Raw genomic sequence first — 14,194 nt, forward strand, 5'->3', positions numbered from 1 at the left:
GGACCTCATTGCTCTGACAGCCTACCTGGGAAGCCATCAGACATTTGCTGGCGAAAATATTGCCTAGGTCAATATCCGTATGCAAAGTTCAAAGAAAAAGCAGTTCAAACCTGTGTGGGGATGAGTCAGATTCAGAACAAGTTGATAATTTATGAGCCTCTAAGGAAGTCCTTTAAAGTAAAAAGAGCCAAGTGATGAGGAAATATCACCTTGGTCTTGTTTTCTAAGATTCCACGGAGTGTCTCTTCTTAAATATTCCAAATTGCATGACGCTCGAATAATACTCATACTCTTTGGTTTTATTTCAGAACTTGAGTTTTACCCTTGGTTCTCCCCTAATGAGATACATTGATTCATCTTTTTCAGTCCCTCTTCATCATTTATTCATCCAAGAGATATCTGTTGATTTTCTACTTCTATCAGGCAATGGGGATTCAGTAATAAACCTGGAGACTTAACAACTGTATCACTAAAGCAATTTTTGGTTGCAAGAAGTGCCAGTGAGGAAGGAAGGGGTAATATTTGAGGGGGTAAGAGGTGGCAGTACTTAGAGTCGGGGAGGCTTTTATAGGGTGACAAGGGATGACCATAAAGTATGTGAAGGAGCCAGCCATGCAGGGAGCCTGGAGGAAGGCATACTGGTGGAGAGAACCAGGTGGGGAGGCTCTGAGATGGTCAAGAGCTTGGCGCGCTCTGGGAACAGAATGGATCTGGTTTGCCTTGGGTATAGGTGGTGAGATGAGATTGGTAAGAAGTTTAGATTCTCCTCCAAGTGCAATAGGACATGCATGATGGGGTTAGGTAGGAAGTGAGGACACCTAATTTTCATTAAGGCAGAATCATGACATTAAAAGGCAACCTCGTACCTGTCAGAATAGCTAAAACCAACAGCATAAGAAATAACAGGTGCTGGCAAGACTGTAGAGAAATTGCACAGCACTGTTGGTGGGAATGCAAACTGGTGCAGCCGTTCTGGAAAGCAGTATGGAGGTTCCTCAAAAAGTTAACAATGGAACTACCCTATGACCCAGCAATTGCACTGCTAGGTATTTATCAAAGAATACAAAAATACCACTTGAAGGCAATACATGCTCCCCACTGTTTATAGTAGCATTATCTACAATAGCCAAATTATGGAAACAGCCCAAATTCCATCAACTGATGAATGGATATATCGATATATCCATTCATCAGTTGATGGATGATTTTATATATATATATATATATACACACACAATGGAATATTACTCAGCCACCAAAAAGAATGAAGTCTTGCCATTTGCAATGATGTGGATGGAGCTAGAGAGAGTGTTATGCTTACTGAAGTAAGTCACTGAGAGAAAGACAAATACCATATAATTTAACTCATATGAGGAATTTAAGAAATAAAACAAATCATAGGGAGAGAAAAGAGACAGAGAGGCAAATCATGAAACAGACTCTTGCATTTATTTTTATTTTTATTTTTTTTAAATGTTTTATTTATTTCTAGAGGAGAGAGGAGACAGCGTGAGCAGGGGAGGACCAGAGAGAGAGGGAGACACAGACTGAAACAGGCTCCAGGCAGTCAGCACAGAGCCCGACGCGGGGCTCGAACCCACGAACCGCGAGATCATGACCTAAGCGAAAGTCGGACGCTTAACCGACTTTCACCGACTAAGCCACCCAGGCGCCCCTCTTGCATTTATTTTTAAAAACATTTTTTAAATGTTTGCTTTAGTTTTGAGAGAGCATGAGTGGGGGAGGGGCAGAGAGAGAGAAAGAGAGAGAGAGAGAGTGGGACAGAGGATCCCAAAGAGGCTCTGTGCTGACAGAAGAGAGCCCTATGTAGGGTTTGAACTCATGAACCATGAGGTCATGACCTGAGGCAAGGTCTGACATTTAACTGCCTGAGCCACCAGGTGTTCCCAGGCTCTTGGCTATAGAGAACAAACTGATGGTTCCCAGAGGGGAGGTGATAGGGATTAAGGAGGGCACATGTTGTGATGAGCACCAGGTGTTGTATGTAAGTGTTGAAGCACTAAAGTTTACACCTGAAATTAATATTACACCATGTTAACCAACTGGAATTTAAATAAAAACTTTAAAAAATAAAGCTAGGGGAAAAAACACAAAAATACAACCCAAATGACAAAACAAAAAAAGAGACAAGCATTACTGACTTCATCCATAGCCCTGAAATCACTGGTCTTCCACTAGCTCTAATTTTCTTCTTTGTATCAGAAAACCTTTAGAGACCTGCATACCTGGTCCTAAGTTTCCAGTTCTCTGAGTCTGCTCTCCTCCAACACTCACAGAAACCTCCTTGATCACATTCTGGCTTCTTCACTCCTGGCTTAACATGCTCTTTCCCTTGACCTGATGGTATGCTTCCTGAAAGAAGCCATTACGCTATCATTTTCTCATAATATCATCTCTGTACTTGGTCTTACCAATGCTCCTTTGCTGCCTTCCATTAGGTCTCGCAATCAAGGTGAAGCTTATATACTCCTTCCGTGTGTATGCGTGTGTGTGCGTGTGCGTGTGTGAAGGTATGAGGGATGGTTAGGATTGGCTGGTCTGGGAGCCAACGATGGGTGGGGACATATAAAGGGCACTAACGGTGCCAACAATTGAAGCAACTTGTCCACAGCAGATATATTGAGGGCACACGCTTTCCAGACTGGAGGACAGGTAGAATCCACGAACACCCATTTGAGTTCTTGCAATTCCGGGGCTGCTATTGAGGATACCCTGACTACTGAGACTTCCGAATCAAAAACTGTATCTGGGGAACAATTTATTTATGTTTTTGGAGTATACTGGGGGAGGGATTTTTAGGTGGTGCTAATAGATGTGCTCAGAGATGTCACACAGGATGTAGGTGATCAGTGATACATGGGTTTCTTCCTGAGAAGATGGAAGTCCAAGGCAAAAAACATGGTGGACGTTCTGGGGACTCATTGGATTTTGGGGGTGGAGAGGTCTGCCCTGCTTGGCAACCTTCTCCACTCTTCTAAGGGAAGATATAATTGTAGCAAGGGGAAACTCTGTGATTCTCTCTCGACTTGGAAAAACACAATGAAAAGGGAATATTTTGGTCAGAGTTGCCTAAGGAAAAATTATTATAGGGAATTCATGGAAAAACATTGCTTTCCAATTTCAGAACTACTCAAAATATTGGGTAGCTAAATATAAAACACTGTTCACAGTCCGGTAGATCCTGGGGCCGGGCTAAAAGTGATGCGTTTTTTCTCTCTCTCTCTCTTTTCTCTCTCTCTCTTTTTAATTTTTCTTCTCCAGTCAGCCTTATAAATTTAACCAAAGATAATTATCAAACAAGAAACTTAAATGCTCTCATAGCACGAGTTTTACTTAATTTGAAAAACATGCTTGGTGTTAATGAAATTTCCCTCTGAAAAATAATAGCTGAAATGAAAAAAGGAATGTTTCATGGCCTGAAAGGGCTCACAAATGCATCTTTCAGGAAATGTTTTATAAAGTTTGTGAAAATCAAAGGAACACTTCAATCACCCAATGTTCCTGGCATGAATTAGAGAGTAAATAACTCAAGAATTTTGTGAGTTGGACTGGAAGACCTCGCTTTTTTGTGCCCCCTAAAGAAGATCTAATCAACAGAAGGCAACTGAGATTGTAAAATAAAATTTCTCAACTTTGAGAGGTGTGAGGCTTGAAATTCACTTCGAGGTAGAACTAGTAAGATGTGTTCTTTGGTGATAGGACTTCTCCTTAGTATTTTAACCTTTTCCCCCTAAAGCAACAATCAATATGTAAAGAAATCAATATGAAAAGCAACAATAAAATGTAAAGAAAAGAAAGAGTGGGGAGGGATCCCTGTAATTGTCCAATCTTTCTTTCTCTTTCTGTCATCCTTGCTTTACCCAGATATGTAGCTGATTCCCCCTATCATGGCAGTTATTATTCTATAAAGTCAAGCGGGGAGCCATTTCTCCCTGGAGAAATGCAAGGGTCGGTCCTTCAAGCCTCTGGTCATCATGTTTTCATCAGCTGATCAATATAGAACCTGGTTTTAAGCATCTTTCTGTTTAAAGACTCCTTATTTGATATATATTTCTGGTTCATTAACAGGGAACTCAAAGCCAATTGCACTATAATTCACAATGGAATGAAACTTATTTAATATTTATTTGGAAAAGAAAACTTCAGAATGGTCTCACAAAGGTTTTATGAAATATACTGGCACTTGGCATAGGTGCATCCTCAAGATTCCTTGGATTCCAAGAAATCTATAGCTCTTTGTGGTCTGGTCAAGCCCTCAGGTTGATCTTGTCTCATGTAGATTCTTTTACTTGGAAATTCTTTAGAGCTCAGAGGCTGATGAGGATCCTGCTTTCTGGGAATCATTTGGACTCAGTTAGGCCTAGAACTTAGATTCTCTTTCTTTGAGAAAGATATAAAAAAATGGGAATTTCCCCTTCATTCTTCAGCATAAAGAATTGAGAGGTGTTGATATACATTGCTAAACTTCCCAATTTATACCTCCTGGAATGTTCTGATTTCCATGAGGTCAGAAGACATTTCCTAGTTCATTATAGCATATATGGGTACTTTAAGAGACTAGAAATCTGGAGATGGAAGATTCAGGAAAAACTTTTTTCTCTTTTTGAGTAAGTTCATTTCTGCTTTCTCCCTCCCACCCCAATTATAATTTCCATGAAGAGTTTTCCTCCTCTTCACTCAAAAGGGAACCGCACTTGGCCTTCTGGACAGTGACTCAAAATGAAATAAAATAAAAATGTGTAGCCGACTTTATGTAATCAAGCATAAGGTCTTTTCAGGTGAGTTTATTTTACCTGAAATGGATTTCTAAGATAAGCAAGCCCGGAAGACGTAGGATGGTCTGGCTGGTATAAATTACTGGATGCCTGTGCTCTATTTTCCTCGCTGGCACAGTGCTGCTTATGATAACTCTTCCCCTCCATTTATCGGGTAGATTCTACATTCAAGCACGCTACCTTTAAGAGGCTATCAGCCACCACAGGGGCCACATGGCTTCTTTACTGAGAATGCACTATTGATGCCCTGAGGTACTGAAAAGACAGCTTGCACTGAGTTGATTTGTAACAAGTTACCTCAGACCTCAGAAGTTTGGTAGCAAATATTTTCTCATCAATCCCTGACTCACTTCCCCCTGGCCTTCGCAAGGCAAACTCCTCAGCCCCCTTTCAATGGTTTGCCTAGTTGTTACAAGAAGTCTGTGGAGATGTGTTTTGTGAAGTAGCTGATAGTGGTCACACACTGTTTTTCAATCCGGGCCCTTTCACTGATCTCTACTGCTTCTAAGGTCATAATGTTTGCACTGAAACACCCAGAATACCTGTTGTGTTCCATGTAGAAAGGCAGGGGTTCCTTCCACTCCACGATCTCCTAGGCTTTGAAGACTCATTGCCTCTCATATGTACCTTTCACCCCTGACTGAAGCCCCCGTTCTAGCTGTAAAGTTAACATAGGTAAGATAATTTCCCTCCTGTACTCTCAATGGCTGTCCAAGGAAGAAGGCATCAAGAAATCTGTCTCCCACATTCTGAGACAATAGGTATCAGTGTCATTTGAAATGGCTTGCCAGTACCTATGGGGCATTAGAAGCAGAGTTATCACACATGGGTATTCAATGCCCTACAAAAGTCACCCCCCAAATAAAATTCAGGAATATATCTGTCTGTCGTGAATAAAGTGTTTACAAATAAGAGCATAATGAGTTTCTAGTCAATCATATTAACAAACTTGACACCTAGACACTAAGGAGAGAAAGACTTTGTGAAACGACAGTAGTCAAATGAAAGTTTGATTTCTATATAGATGTTTCTGTGTCATTTGTGGTCCCTGGAGGCTTACATACGTCCGAGGGTACAGAGCCGAGACGTTTTGATGGAAGAAAGGAAACTTCGAACTTGTCTCTCAGGTTGTGCCAAAGCCCCAGGGTGCTGGCCCTGGTTAGGATGACAGTTCCATTCAGCCGCAGCAAACTGAGGGGCGCCAATTATCCTGTTATCAGCCAACGTCTGCCTCGCTCTTTGCTCCTCAGCAACTGTGAGAACTGGACTCGACAAGTAGTGAAGATAAGTCAAAAGGATGTCGGTGCTCTCACTGTGGGCTCTCGACCTACTGTATGAGAGGATGTGTTCAAATGAAGACAAGCAAGAAGTAAAATTAACTGGGAATGTCCAATCTCATTGCTTTTCAGGCCAGGGCTCCTCAAATGAACACACGCACACACATCACCCGGGATCCTGTTAAAATGCTGGTGCTGGTTTAGTGGGCCTGGGGTGGCACCTGAGATTCAGGGAGCTGCCGGGTGATGTGGATGTGGCCGTTGGAGGACCACGCCCGGAGTAACCTGGAACTACGAGATGTGTACCTTCTCTTCCCCTCTTCTGCTTTCTGTATATGGCTACGGAGCCAACCATCAGGACCTCAGAGATTAAAGATGAGGACAAAAGTAAATGTAGTTAACACTTGCTATTAGTTATTAGCCATTCAGATAAAGACAGCGAGTGCTAGTCCATTTGGGTTGCGGTAATAAGATACCACTGAGGGGCGCCTGGCTGGCTCAGTCTGTGAAACCTCTGACTTCCGCTCAGTTTATGATCTTACTGCCCATGGGTTTGAGCCCCGCATCGGGCTCTGTGCTGATGGCTCAGAGCCTGAAGCCTGCTTCGGATTCTGTGTCTTCTCCCTCTCTGTCTGCCCCTCCCCCACTCACACTCTGTCTGTCTGTCTCTCTCAAAAATAAACATTAAAAAAATTCTTTACAAAATAATATTAAGATACCACAGAATAGGTAGCTTATAATGCACAGAACGTAACGTTCACAGCTCTGGAGCCTGGAAAGGCCAAGACCAGGGCGCTAGCATGGCTGTCTTCTGGTCAAGGCCCCTTTCCTGTTCCTGGCTGGTATCTTACTGCAAAGTCCTCACACAGTGGGAGGGACTAAAGATCTCTCCGGGGCCTCTTGTTTAAGGCACTAATCTCATCCCAGGGGGCCCCACCCGTGTGCCCCAAGGACCTCTCAATGGCCTATCTCCTACTATTGTCCCTTTTGGGGTTATGATTTCAATACATGAATTGGGGAAGGGGAGACATAAGCATTCAGATCATAGCATCGTGGAAAGAAGGTCCCAGAGCAGTGCCTCTCAAATGTTACAACACACAGGGGTCACCTGGTCATCCTGTTAAAATACAGATTCTGACTCAGTAGGTAGGAATGGAGCCCCAAATGCTGTTTCTATGAAACCCCCAGGTGACCCTAAAGTCGCTGTTCAAGCTGTGAGTAGTGAGGGTCCTAATGGACAACAGGGTTTACGACTCACCCGTCCTTTTTCTTTTTGTCTGTCTTAATGGAATTTTTCTGGAGAAGACGGAGGGAAGGGCACAAGGCAGAAATGGTAATTTAGCTAACTGGGATACTTGGTAAGGTTCTACAGGAGGAGAAGGTGCAAAGAAGGAGGTGGGGTGTGAGTGTCAGTTTCAGGAGGTAGTCAGCTGAAATCCCCTTGATTTAAGCTCTTTCCCACATGGGTTCATTTGCTGGTTATTTCATGAGGCTCGTGTCTGTCCTGTGGCCCTAAAGCCCAGAGGCGTCCAGATGGGCCGTCACTCCGCTGCACATCACAGGTCACGTAGAAGGCCGAAGACAAGTCATTCCAACCCCAGGAACTCCCTTCATGATGAGAGACTGCCTCTTCTTCTTCCCGCTTTGAATCAATAGAAGTCAGCAGGACTTTCGTCACCTCTCACTTCTGCTCAGTTCAAGTTTCTGTCTGCACATGTGTGCACATATCATTCGGAGGCGAACAGAAAGGCTGCGTTAGATCAGCCACCACTCCAGAGAGACTCTTCATTTCCTAGACTGGCAATGGCAACCTAGTGCAGTTTTCCATATGTGCCTAAGCCTTGTTCCCATTAAACTCGTCTCCAGCGCATCCTTACCCCACGCCAGGTCACCCCCACCCTGCCATGGCACAGCTCCTGGCTTCGATCTGGGCTCTGACTATTGGACGCTGACTATTGAAGACAAACGATACAGACAGAGGCCAGGGTCGTGCTCATGAGCACGCTGTGATGATTCACCCATTGTTTCCTTTATCATTACGTACCCATATACTTCCAGATGATCTTTCCTTTCTGTGCTGAACACAGACACACTTATACAAACACACACACACACACACACACACACACACACACACATCAGTTTTCTCTGTTTATTTCTTCTGAAATCATATTGCACAAGCGTGAAAGCTGAAAACCATCCCACTTCCTTACCAGCCACTTGAAACTTTCCTGATGACAGTTCGAAGTAACCACAATAGGCAATGAGTTAACATTTCAGTTGGGAGGATTTCCCCACCCTCCTCTCCTGTCAATGAGGCATAAAGTTCCCAGCTGATTTCTCCATCTGGCCCTACCATTCCTGGAAACCTCCTTCCAAAGAAGTCAACTGGAAGACGTGCGAGGGGTTTGCCTGGGCCGAGGAGGTGGAGGCAGCGGCCCTATCTGGTCTGGTGTCTCTCTCGTGAAACCACACTGGGAGCCTGCAACTGATTTCTGAACATTACCACTAACTTACTATAGGGATGCAAGCCCCTGAGTTGTTTGTTTGTTTGTTTTTACATTAAGATCTGCGGGAGTTCCAGTTCCTCATTAGAGATATCCGGAGCATGAACATTTCAAGAATTGGTCTCCCGCACAAAAATCTCAACTGACTTTGGATAAAAATATGAGCCACGCCTTCAATAGGAAGAGCTTCTGTGAACACACTCATATACGTTCAAGGCACAGAAAATAGCTGCAGCAAGATCTAACTTCTTACATGTTGAAGGACAGACCTCACTCACTACTCCCTACTCTCTCTTGACCTTGATCCAAGAGGGTGGGCTGCATGTTAGTTTTTCCAAAGTGAGTGGGAAAAGGTCTTAGAATTATAATTTTTTGTGAGTCAGGTTACCACGCTACATATAATTGTGTGAGGCCAACAGCCACAGTAAGAGGCAGAATGTACAAAAACCTACAACTTCAACAGTGCACCCTTACTGCTGTGTCAGTGTAGGCTCATCTGTAACAACAAACATACCCTCTGGTGGGGGGTGTTGATAATGGAGGAGGCTGTGCCTGCGTGGTGGTATAGAGCACCTGGGAAATACCTGTGCCTTCCTATAATTGTGCTGTAAACCTAAAACTTCTCTTAAAAAAACAGTTCTCAACAAATTACACAGAGAAGATCTTTAAAAATCCGTCATCTAATTTGTGCACAAAACAAAGTCAATCCTCATTCCCATTCTTGAATTACGTTCAAAATTTTGGTGACAGTTACTTAAGCAAATTTTCTAGGTAGGTATTTACTAGAAGAAATAATCAGGAGAAAAAATTAACGAACTGTGCACATTTTTAGTAACATAGTATCTTCTTTTACATTCAAAGTATTATGCTACGCCATGAAGATTAGGTGACGTTACTTAAAAGTTCATAGATCTGATATTAGATAATTTCCCTGAAATAACCATAAAGCTTTCCTGAAAGACTTTTAAAAGTTGCCTTTAGTTCCTTTACTCTTTTAAATGTAGGAGTTCAGTCACAAGGCTCTATTTCAAGGTCCAAAAGCTGTGAGTTTCCTATTGTTACAGATGTTCAACCACCAGCCAGGCCATTAATTCCAAAATGTCACCCTTGAGCTGGCTGCATCAAAATCACTTAGAACATTTTTAAACCTTTAGATTACAGGGTCCCTTCTGAGTATCCATTAAATTAAATCTCCAGAGGGGAACCAGGAATCTGCTTTTTATGGTTCCCAAGGGTCGGGGGGTAGGCGTACAAGTTTGGGAATCACTGAATTCAGTGGTTCTTGTTCCTTTGTTTGTTAATTTAGACTAGAATAAGAGGACTGACCAAAATTACACTTAATGATTCTTAAATTCTAAAATTCTGTGACTTTAAACAATTGCAAAATAATTCACAGTTAATAGTACAGTATACAACTAACGCTGAGGGCAAGGAATAAACGATCCTAGAGCCATAGAAATCTGTGTGTTCTCAAGCACAATCCCACCCTCCCAAGGAGAAATAGCCACTATGCTAACTTGTGTGCTAAACACTTTCTGCCATCTTTCAGTTTTACCACCTCCATATGGACTCCTAAACAAGAGTTGATTTTTGAATCGTATATAAATCGATTTATATTATATGATCTCTTGTACATCTCTCTTCTTTTGTTCAAATTATGCTTAGAAGACCCATCGACATTACTGTGTAGCTGTAGTTCAGCCCTTTTCTCTGCTGTATAATATACCAGGGTCTTAATTTACCCATTCTAGTTTCGATGAACATTTAGATTTTTTTCCTAGTTTTGGATATTATTAGCAATATTGTAATTAGTGTTCTTTTTTAATGTTTAAAGTCTATTTATTTATTTTGAGAGGGGGAGGCAGAGAGAAGGAGAGACAGAATCCCGAGCAGCCTCCACACCGTCAGTGCAGAACCTGATGTGGGGCTCGAACTTACAAACTGTGAGATCATGACCTGAGCCGAGATCAACAGTCGGATGCTTAACAGACTGAGCCACCCAGGCACCCCTGTAATTACTGTTCTTGTCCTTTATCCTGGTGCACATAGGCATACATTTCTTTTGAATTCATGCATATACACATGCCCACATAGTCTCTGCACTACACAGAACCATGCGAACTAAAACCTGTACATATCCCGACTGTGACTGGGCTTCGCAGATTTCTGCTAACTTCTACCAATGTTTCTTCGTTTGCAGTGAAACCAGGCAAAGTGAGGACAGTGTTTCACTGAGCAAAAGTTTCAGTTAACACTATACTGTGCAAAGCAAGGGCAACCTGTAATATACACATACACCTGGGAGTGGAATTGCTGGATAATAGGACTTTGTATCCTCAGTGTCATCGCAGTGCCAAACTGCTTTCCAAAGTTGTTGTACGAATTTGCTTTTCAGTCAGTGTTGAATCAGCGTTCCCATTTTTACCACATCCTTACACACACTTGGTGTTTCCCAGATTAGCAGTCAAGGCGAGCACCTTGCTCCATGTTTTTGTTGGCTGTACGCATGTCTCTTAGGTGGAATGTCAGCCTAGCTGTTTCTCTATTTTTTTTTCTGTTAGGTTGTTTTTCTTTCTCTTACGTATTTATAGAAGTTCTTTATATAGTCTGTTATGGTTTTTGCAGATGTGTTATAAATATGTTTGTCAAGTTTGTGACATTTTTTGATGAACGAAATCTTTCAATTTTAAACGGAGCAATATTTAAAACGTAACAATATTTTCCTTTGTAGTTATGTTTTTGTGATTGCTTAGGAAAGACCAGCCCACTCTAGAGCCTAAGAGATGTTTCCTTAAAGATTTTCCTAAAATGTTAAGGTTTTGCTTTTGGCATTCAGGCACTTAATTCATCTGGAGTTGATTTTTGTTTATAGTTGAGGTAGGAACCTAATTTCCTCTCTTTTTCATCCATGTGTAGATAATTTTTCCATATTTATTTGTGAATAGGCCTCCCTGCCCCTCATGGTCTGCCATGCCACACCCTGTAGTGTATCAAAGGTCTGTTAACATCAGTGCATCTGCTTCCGGGTTCTCTATTCTGTTCCACGGGTTAATTCATTTCTTCTTGGACAAGCACTAATTGCCTAATTACTCTCACTTTATTATGAGTCTTTCATAATCATTCTCTTTAAAAGCATTTTTGTTTCTCTTAGTCCTTTGTTCTTTCAGTTACATTTTAAAATCAATCTATCAAGTCACGTGTGATTTTTACTCAAAGTCATAAGAAAACTACAGATCAGTTAGGGTCAAATAAGCCTCTTTAGAATGATACTAAGTCTTCCTGACCATGAACATGGCATTTCCCATCCAGGTTTTCTTCAACATCTTTGAGGGTTATTTTGCCCACAGGTCTTACTCTTACACCACTACATTTATTCTTAGAAACTTTATAGATTTTTCTATTGTAAATGTTACCTAAAGTTATATTTTCAAAGTAATTATGCAGAACCGTTGGAAGGGAACCATGCCCTTTAAAATTAGGTAGTAGACAAGACTGCTTCCTCTCACGGCTGTGGTCAACATTATACTGAAGATCACAGATATCACAGTGATATAAGAAAAATACAAAAGATGTTAGGCTTGCAGAAGAGGGTAATTATTTACAGTTAATATCATCATACACATAGAAAACATAAATGTATCTATGGAAAAATTACTTAGAAATAATCGCTGAATCATCAGATTGACCAGATATAAAACCAATATGCAAAAGTCAATTGTATTTCTTAAAATTTTTTAATGTTTATTTATTTATTTTTGAGAGAGAGAGACAGAGAGAGAGAGAGCACGATCAGGGGAGGGGCAGAGAGAGAGAGGGAGACACAGAAACCGAAGCAAGCTCTAGGCTCTGAGCTGTCAGCACAGAACCCAACATGGAGCTCGAACCCATGAACCATGAGATCATGACCTGAGCCAAAGCCCGGTGCCCAACCGACTGAGTCATCCAGGTGCCCCAAAAGTCAATTGTACTTCTTAGTTGTGCTTAGATCCCACATGATAAAAGTGTAATATTTAGCAGATACAGGGAGAAATATGTCCTGGTACAATAGTATTCTGTGAAAAGGCATTCTGTTCTGTGGGTGTGGTTCACTATTTAATCAAGCACTATAGAAGCCAAACTTCTGTTAATTGCCTGTTGGGATTCAAACAAGCTAGTATCTGTCTATGCTAGTATACAGAAGGGATTCTTTAATACAGAACTTTATAAAAGACAACAAAAAATTGATTCAGAATGACTGAATCCATGCTGTAGAATGAGACTGTATACGAATTACCCATTTATAATAAGCATAGGCATTATATTAATACAACACACTAGAAGTGACAAAGTATTATTCTGACTACAAGTTCGAATTCCTTCTGGTGGGATTCGTGAACTAACTATGCAGAGATGGTGGGAGTCTCTGTCTAAATTCCACTCATTTTGTTCTGTCATCATCCATCACCTGGGTTCTTTGTCGACCCTTTCCTGGGTGTCCGGTGCAAATCTGCATTGAATGGTCACCTTTTATGTCAAGCTAGATAAGAAGGATTAGTTTGGTCATTGTTGTTTGTGTCTTGAAGATTTTTAGCATTCGTTGTTTAATTAGGAGCTTTGTCATGCTGTAGCCCAGATCTGTGCACTTGTGGATTTTAAGAACTTCTCTCTTTCACTTCTGGAAAACAGCAGCTTCTCGTTACAGGGAAAATGGTAAGTCTAATCATGGAAGATTCCATCCTTCTATTCCGACTCACAGTGTTCTCCTATTCCCCCTTTTCAGTGGGCTAAAATCAGCTTTCAGATTCCTAACAGTTCTGATTCTATTCGGAAAACTCCCCCAAGTTATAGTGGCCATGAGAATTCATGACATCTCTTTACCCCATTCACAAACTTCTCAGGAATGACTGTATCTCACATTTCACAGTTGAATCTTTCCCTGCCCACTGCCAGGGAGCTGCAAATCTTCTGTACGTTTCTATTTTCTAAAGGTGTTGAATTCTGTTTAAATGGCTTTGATTAATGTATACCTCACATTTAAAAGATACGACCAAAAAAAAAAAAAAAATCAGTAGCAATGGAAAAGAGAAAATGCCTGGGAAGAAAATTAGAATTGAGCAAAATCTGTGTGAGGAAAGTGTTAAGTCACTGAGAGACAGAAAGGAAAAATTGAAAACTTGGAAGCACATACCCTATCTTCCGTAGGGAGAATCAATATCCTAATGAAGTCAGTTCTCCCTTAATCGGTTTATAAGTTTATGTGAGCCCAACAGAAATGCTACTGGAATATTATTTTTCGAACCATGTAAATTAATTTCCAAGTTCATGGGTAAAGTGAAAGAAAAGGCCAGAAAAGTCTAAACAGAAAACCTAATTGGAGTATATAGGTATATTTATAATATAAATCTACCATAATTAAATATCATGGCCTGTAAGTATAAATAATCAAATGGACCAGTACTAGGGTGTAAAGTGCATAAAGACCCCAGAAACTGACCCAAAAGACATTTGGGGGTTGAGTATATGAGAAAATGATCGTGGCATAATATCAATGACATTGACATTTAAATATTTACCAGGGAAAAATAGTACATCGGATTCTTATCCTTCTCCTCACATTAAAATAAACCCGAAATGG

This window comes from Hyaena hyaena, unplaced genomic scaffold, assembly GCF_003009895.1.
Source record: "Hyaena hyaena isolate Hyena2069 unplaced genomic scaffold, ASM300989v1 scaffold_133, whole genome shotgun sequence".
Classification (NCBI taxonomy): domain Eukaryota; kingdom Metazoa; phylum Chordata; class Mammalia; order Carnivora; family Hyaenidae; genus Hyaena; species Hyaena hyaena.